Here is an 8,029-nt window from a genome sequence, read left to right as displayed (position 1 = left end):
CGTGTCCACGCCGTCCACGTGTATTGTTTTTCTGTGCTACAAAGACTCTTCTGTATGTCCTAAGGCAGCACTGTCCCACAGAACTATAAAGTGAGCCACATAAAGGATTTTAAATTTTCTAACAGCCACATTAAAAAATAAAAAAAGAGGGGGCACCTGGGTGGCTCAATCAGTTGAGCGTCTGACTCTTGATTTTGGCTCCGGTCATAAACCCTGGGTCATGGGATTGAGCCCCCACTTTGGGCTCTGTGCTAAGTGTGGATTCTGCTTAGGATTCTCTCTGTCTCTCCAACTTCCCATTCTCCCCTTCTTGCATACTTACATACCCCCCCCCTCTCTCTCTCTCTCTGTCTCTCTCTCAGTAAAATAAAATAAAAAATAATAAAAAATAAAGTTAAAAGAACCAATGAAGTCAATTTATGTAATAATTACATTCTTTAATAATTATTGTTGTTATGGAATGGTGTAAGTCTTTTAACATACGTCACATATTTATTTTCATAAAAAATATAAATCCTATTTACTGACCTCGTCATTCATTTTATTTTAACTCCGTATAGCCAACGTATGATCATTTCAACATGTCATCAAGATAAAAACATTCACCAGTTATTTGACATCTTTCTTTTCATCCTAGGCTTTCAAAACCCAGTGTGCATTTCACACCTGCAGCTCAGCTCGGCCGGACTAGGCACAGTTCAAGTGCTCAACAGCCGCACGTGGTCCACGGCTACCATGTTGGACGTCCCAGTTGTAGATCTCTGAAGATGAATCTGAGAGCTTTTGCCCTTGGGGAGTTCACACTCAGGTGAGGACAGAGCGCTGAGATTTGCTGACTGTTGGGACACAGTGTATCTCAGTCACCATCTCACTTCATCTTGACATTCAAGCTATAAGATATTCCCATTCTATCCTTGGGGACGCTAAGACTCACAGAGAAGTGGTAAAAAGTTCTGGAATAAAATAAATTGAGCACCCCCAAAACACTGCTCAAATGGGCAGACAGAGCAGGGACTCAGCAGGTAGGGAAACTTGAAGGGGGTTGCCTAGCTCGGTCCAAGGCCTGTGAGGGCCTGGAATCAGGCACTGAGTCAACCTGGAGGTAGGGGAGAAGCCTCACCACAGAAAGATCTTTCCAGACAGAGCAGACACACAGAGAGAAAAGAGAAGAGTTAACACTCTGATGCGACCAAGCTCTGGTCCCCGAAATCTTCAAATATATCACGGCAGGGACACGGGGTGTAAAAGGACATAGTTGGGAGAATTAAGAAAGAAAGAAAGAAAGAAAGAGCTCACACAGGTCACGACTAGCCTTTTGCACCCAAAATCACCGTCTTCTATCCTTTCATAACGCAGCGTGCGAGGATTCTGTGGCCAATCATCTGCATGGCGCCCAGGCCTGGAGAGGGCGACGGTGTCCCTGATGGCAGTGATACAAAGGTGATGGTCCTAAGAGTCACAGGAGCTCACATTACCGAGCATATTCACCGTGTTCCAAGTACTCTGACTGCACGGTTCACTGACCCCTTTATTTCAGAGATGGGGAAACTGAGGCGTTTTCCCAAAGTCCACTAAATGCCATCTGCCATGTGTTCCCTGCAGAGACCCCCGAATGAGCGTTTCACTGGAAACTGGCCCTGCCAGACGGGATACGGGCTGGGGGGACGGCCGCTGGGGACCCGGAGCTCCTCTGGGTCGCTGTTTCCACCAAGTTCACGGTCCAGTGGGGAAGAGGAATCTGTGGCAGATAAAGGCCTGTCAGAGTTCCCGGCGCTGTGCTAGATATCCCAACACAGCCAAGTGGAAACAAAGAGGGGGGCTAGCTGTCTGTCACCCCCCCACCCCACCCCGTGGGGCTGGAGAGGCAGTCAGCAAGGCTCTACTGAAGGGGTGATACTCGGGCATCACCAGGCTTCCTGTGACTCCCCCGGCAAGAAGTAATCTCTCTCCCTTCCACAAATTAGCCCCTTTGTCAGGTCCTCAGAGCCCCGGCCGAGCCCCGGCCCCCACTGGGACAATTTCCGCTGCCCTCCCTCTCCTTCCCCTGCACAGCCTGCTCATTCTGTAATCCCCCCGCAGGCACCAGGGAAGCTTTATACTTACTCAACGTCATAACGGATCAATGGAGAAATACAATCGCTGGGATTTTGGAGAATGTATATATTTGTTTAAAAACCCCTTGTCTTTCTCCGGGTGCAGACAAAACACTGCCAGCTTAACACCTCCCAGAGATGCCCTGTGGGAAGATTTCGGGGCTTTAAGCTGTCAGTAGCAATATCAGTCAGACGGGCTTCGCGGGGGCCTCTGCTCTGGAACAGGAGAGACGTGGCAGGGGAGTGGGACAGGGGAGATAGACGGAGCTGAAGTCAGTGGAGACAGAGCGAGAAAGGGAGAGAGACGGCAGCGGCACTCGGGACGGGAGACGACGGCTGAGAAAGGGCAGTGCCGACTCGGGGGCCCTGAGCCACTTGGGCGGGGGAAGACAAGAGTCAGGAAGACACAGGCCAGGCTCAGACGAAGTGAGCCAGGAGCCAAAACGGGACAGACATCAAGTCATCGGCGAGATTGGGAAGGCGAGGCAGACTGACAGAAAACGAAGGAGGGTGAGGGGGCCCGGTGGGATGTCTAGAGCACACGCAGCCCCCACCTGAGGCCTGTGCTCAGCTGTTACCCCTGCCTCGAGGATGCTTTGCCTGCTTCTTGTATCGCTGGCTTTTTCTCCTCTCTCCTCAGAAAGGCCTCCAATGGCCACTCAAGGCAATGAAGGTCTGCCCTACTTGCTCCTAGCTATTGTCCTCCAACAGAAAACAACACTCAGTGGGTTTCTTTTCTAGAACTTGTTAGCTTTTTATTATTCACTTGTTTATTATTCATACCCAGGGCCACTGCTGTCTTGTCATAACCTCAGGGCCTAGAATAATGCCTGGCATAGAATAGATGGTACTTAATGGTTGAAAAACATAATAAATGGGAGGAAGGAAGGAAGGAAGGAAGGAAGGAGAAAGAGAGGAAGGAAAGAAGGAAGGAAGGAAAGGAGGAAGGAAGGAAAGAAGGAAGGAAGGAATGAAGGCAGGAAGGCAGGAAGGAATAAGGAAGGAAGGAAGAAGGAAGGAAGGCAGGCACACAGGAAGGCAAGAAGGCAGGCACACAGGAAGGCAGAAAGGAAGGAAGAAGGAAGGCAGGCAGGCAGGAAATGAAGGCAAATCAGTCTCCAGCTACTTGGTCATGCAGGTTGGAAGACCAGGATTTGGGGCAGGGTCGGGGCTGACTGGGAATGGATGCCTGTCCTCTGCAGCTGGGCACAGGCAGAGGCCGTCTGTGACAGAGACCTGTGGCAGCAGGGGGCAGGGCCTGCATCCGACACCGATGGGCATCAGCCAGACCAAAGAGGATCCTGGGAAGAAGGCTGCTGGGGAGCTGAGCACTTTCCCTCCCGCTCTGAGGGTCCCTCTGGAGTTCCGTCCGGATAGAAATGGTTTCATCCATGACTTCGCTTTGTCTAAAGTTCGAAATGGTGCTGTGGGCAAAAGTGCATGACTCCCACGTGTGCTTCTTGGGCGGTGAAAGTCCCTAACTTAATGGGACTCCCATCAGCCCCATTAGGACTCACGCAGCCTCCCTCCCGTGCAGGGCTCTCTGCCTCTATGGAAAGTGCTCTCAGGAGCCATTTTGCAAGACCGGCCCCTGCTGACCAGTGCCGGAAAGCACCTCAAGGGAGAAGCTTCCAGTCCAGATTGGAGTGCTTTGGCTTCCTGGAAGTCCCTGGTGAAGACCAGTCCTCTTTCGGAGGCCAGACAAGAGGCCATTACGTGTGTTTGCACCTTGAGGCTAGCACAGAAGCAGTATTGGCCTGCTGGGGTGATCTGGCTGCCGGAAAGCCAGAGAGAGGCTGGGCAGCTTGGCAGGAAGGAATCTGGGTATGAAATCCCAGGGTGAGGGGACTGCTCCCGGCCACTTATAGTGCGCCCCAGAAATAGTGACTCAATTCAACAACAACATCCGAAGCCACCCACAGCCCCTCCCCCACCCCTGCCACAACGACTCTTTCTTTTTGCCTCCCTGCCCTCGCTCACATTTACCCAAACGTGACACTCTTGCTTTCGCAGAGTAAATTGCAGGTCACATTTTACTTTCCTGGTAATTGTGTAATAAACATCTTGCATGTTTCAACGAGACCTCCATCACTGACACTGTTGACAAGTCCATTGATGTCCCGCTTCTCCTACCAGTCCCCTGTAAATGATCCTCTGAGGGTTACCCAGGTGCTTGCCCCGATAGACATTGATGCAGCAAACATCTCTGCTTACGCCTATTCCTTCCTTCAACATTCTTTTCTCGGGATAAATACCAGGGTGCGACAATAAATTGTCACATCACCCCCGAAGTTTGTAAGAATTTGGATGGTCACAAGCAGTGTTTGTGTATATGATTTTTCGACCCAACCTCACTAGAATCGGGCATGATTGCATAATTTTTTTTCCTTAGGTGATTGATGTAAGTTATTGTAATTCCCTTGGACAGAATTAAGAATGAACATTTTTGGGGGCACCGGGGTGGCTCAGTCGGTTGAGCTTCTGACTCGGGCTCAGGTCACGATCTTGGCAGTTTGCGGGTTCGAGCCCCGCATCGGGCTCTCTACGGTCAGGCCCCACTGCAGATCCTCTGTCCCCTCTCTCTCTCTGCCCCTCCCCCTTCCCCTGCTTGTGCTGTCTGTCAAAAATAAAAACAAACATTAAAAAAAGAAGAAGAGTGAACATTTTTTAAATGCTTGTTTATTCTTCATATTACTTGTATGTGAATTTTGGTTTACAGGTCGATTCAGCTCACCTTCTCACTCCTTTTCTGCGTCTGTAAGTTTGGGCGTAAATCACCCCCCTCTGGGAAATAAGGAATGATCTATTCAGAGGTTGGCATCATAAACGACGGGCATCACTCAGAGCTTGGAATACGGTCCTCACCCCGGCCTGGGGGCAGCCACACCGAAGGACAGCCATATTTCCTCCCAGCCCATCATCTGCTGACCTCTGACCGGGCTAGGCTGGGAGGCTACTGATGTTAATGCACTCTGTGCATCAGGCACCGTGTTCAGCACTCTCCATAAACGTCTCACTCAGTCCCTCCACTGACACTGAGAAGTAAACATCAGAATCTCCATTTTGTAGACGGAATGGAGAGAAGTCAAGTTACTGACACAACACCACCCAGACCAGATTCGAACCCAGATGTATGTGTTGATAAGGCTCACGGCATAACCACTGCCCTAGCCTTGGATGGAAACTATGACCAAAGGGTGTTAAAAGTTGTTGGTGAACATGATACCATTTGTATTAGTTCGGGTCCTCCAGAGAAACAGAACCAATAGACTCTACAGAGATGTGCATGTAAGAGGAAATTTATTCTAGGAGCTGGCTGATGTGACTGCCAAGGCTGAGAAATCCCGCAAGCTGCCATCTACAAGCTGGAGTAGCCGGAAAGAGGGTGGTGAGATTCAGCCGAAGGCCGAAGGTCTGAGAAGCCCCACTGGGAGCTGGAAAGCCCAAGAACCAGGAGTTCCGAGGCCTGAGAGGGTAAGATGGACGTCTCAGCTCAAGTGGAGACAAAGTCACCCTCACGCTGCCTTTTCCTTCTGGTCGGGCCCTCGACAGGTTGGATCACGCCCCCCCCCCCCATCTTCGTTACTCTGTCTACTGATTCTGCTAATCTTTTCCAGAGATACCCTCACAGACACACCTACAAGTGCTTCACTGGCACCCCTTAGCCCTGTCAAGTTGACATAAAATGCACCATCACATCGTCTCTACCCTAAAAGAGCTCACATTCCTCTGGAAAGACAAGTAGGAAGAGTCACAAAACCACGGGTAATAACGACACGTGTGGTCAGGGAGCTGTGGGGGCACCGTGAGAACCCCTTGCTTTGGAGCTGAGGAAGGCTTCCTGGAGGAGGTGATGCCGCATGGGGTGTTGAGCGCGAAAGACGACTTGCTTGGTGGACAAGGATCAGACTGCGGAGCAAAGGGAGAGCTGAGACCTGGGCCTCATATGTCTGCAGGGGGAAAGGGCTTATGGGTAAGTACGGAGGGGAGGTTTTGGAATCGGACAGACCCCGTTTCGAACTCTGCCTCGTCTCACCAGCTGTGCAGTTAGTCATTTCACTCCCTGAGCCTCAGTGTGCCCGTCCTTAGAACAAAGACACCTGTTTTGCCAGTTGTTGAAGGGACTAAGGAGCCCATGAAAGTAAAGCACTCAGTCCAGCACCTGGCCAGAGAAGTGAGTGCTCAGAAGTGCCAGGTTCTTGCTGCCACCTCGGAGGATTTCCCACTTCCCCTAACCGACCTTCCTTTCCACAAGCAAACCCGGGAGTGTGACCCGTGAGGAGTGGCTTCCAAGGACACATACCTGTGAGCACACGCCTTTCTGGAAGCAACAGAGGGCAATGAAAGCCATCTGGGCTTTGAATTCAGCCACATCTGACTTCATCCCGTTGCAGCCACTTTGCAGCTTGGACCTTATACCTTGGACAAGTCACTTACCTCCACGGAGGCTCAGTTTCCTCCTCTGTAGAAAAGAGCCAGAAAACCCTGCCTTAGGAATTGTCCTGGCCCATGAGCACAGTGGCCTGCACATCCACAGGCTCTCAGTGGTCAGCGAAAGCCCCGAAAGCCCTCGTCCTTTTGGTCACCACGCAGGCACTCACAGCGGTGGTCTGATGCAAACGTCCGGGCTTCTATTAATCTACACAGGGGAACAGCAGCCCCTTTGGGACTTCCCCAAGGGCCCCGGGGGCCGTCACCCTCTGGGACACCCAGCCCGGCAGGGTCTAAAGGCAGTAGCCTCTACTCCCCAGCCCATCGTCTCCACATCCTCCCCTAACTATTGCGGGAAGGAGCATGACTCATGGAGGGGAGACTACTGGCATCGTCTCCACTCTCCCCCCACACCCCCACACCCCCCCGCCCCTGCATGGGGCCGGCCAGCAGGCTTGTGGTTAAAGGGCCTGCCTGGGTTGCAAAACAAGCCAGTTTGCTGTGTTCGGCATCACGTGACTCAGCGGGCTCTGGGATGGCCTTTTCTTCCCTCACTCACTGACTCACTGCAGGCTGGCTTGCAGTCACATGGGTTTCTGGGCCTCAGTTCCCCCCCCCGAGCGCTCCTGGCTAAGGAGCTAGAGAAGACTAAATGAGAAGAACTGCTTCATTTTTCCTTGTGTTATTGCACCATGAATGTGTAAATATATTCTCGTTCTGAACAATGTAAAGACAATCAAATATAGAACACGAGAAACAGGAAGCCACCCCTTTGCAGCAGCAAATCTAGTCACTATTTTCCCGAGCATGTTCAAGAGCCCTGTTATTTTTTTAAGTACTTTTAAGTTACATAGAAATCTATAAATGCACCCTTCTTTTTTTAAGTTTATTTATTTTTGAGAGAGAGAGAGAGAGAGAGAGAGTACAAGCAGGGCAGGGGCAGAGAGAGAGAGGGAGAGAGAGAGAATCCCAAGCAAGCTGCACCCTGTCAGCGCAAAGCCCGACGCAGGGCTCGATCTCACGAACTGTGAAATCAAGAGAACCTGAAATCAAGAGTCGGACGCTTCACCGACTGAGCCAGCCAGGTGTCCCAATGCATCCTTCTTTTTAAAAAGAGTAGAATATTACTGGGAAGGCGGGTACCTCCAATCCTGATCCAGTCCAGAGGCAACCCCTAGTGTCAATTATTTCTCTTGCAAATCTCTGTTCTTTGTATGGTGTTATGTGTTACATAGAAGCTCATAGTAAAGCCTAGGGGCCGGGTTGGGGGAGGGAAGGGGGCATTTCTATTCTTAGCGCTGCACAATGTATCTTTCTACAACTTGCTTTTTTCATCCATCACAATGCTTCCGAGATTTGCCCTTTGAGCACCCAAAGGTCCCACTTAGTTCTTTTAATGGCTACTTAGTATCCCATACTGGGCGTGTGCCCTAGTCTTTACCAGTTGCCAAGTCCAGACTCCAGGGTTTGCACTGCTCATAAACAATGTTAACATGAACACCCAC

The 8,029-nt window shown here is 50.9% G+C and overlaps 1 long non-coding RNA gene across 2 annotated transcripts; it reads right to left on the bottom strand.

Annotated features, from left to right (window-relative positions):
• Positions 1-412: 412 nt before the first annotated feature.
• On the bottom strand, positions 413-6,860 carry LOC115510099. Of its 2 annotated transcripts, none has more exons than XR_003967610.1 (2): positions 6,397-6,860; positions 413-2,236 (listed from the first exon to the last, which is right to left on the bottom strand). It is a non-coding gene; the product is annotated as an uncharacterized LOC115510099 (long non-coding RNA). The 2 variants fall into 2 exon arrangements; XR_003967611.1 differs by having other exon boundaries at positions 6,531-6,860.
• Positions 6,861-8,029: the final 1,169 nt, after the last annotated feature.

Source organism: Lynx canadensis, chromosome A3, assembly GCF_007474595.2.
Source record: "Lynx canadensis isolate LIC74 chromosome A3, mLynCan4.pri.v2, whole genome shotgun sequence".
NCBI classification, from domain to species: Eukaryota; Metazoa; Chordata; class Mammalia; order Carnivora; family Felidae; genus Lynx; species Lynx canadensis.
This window is presented reverse-complemented; position numbering and strand designations above follow the sequence as displayed.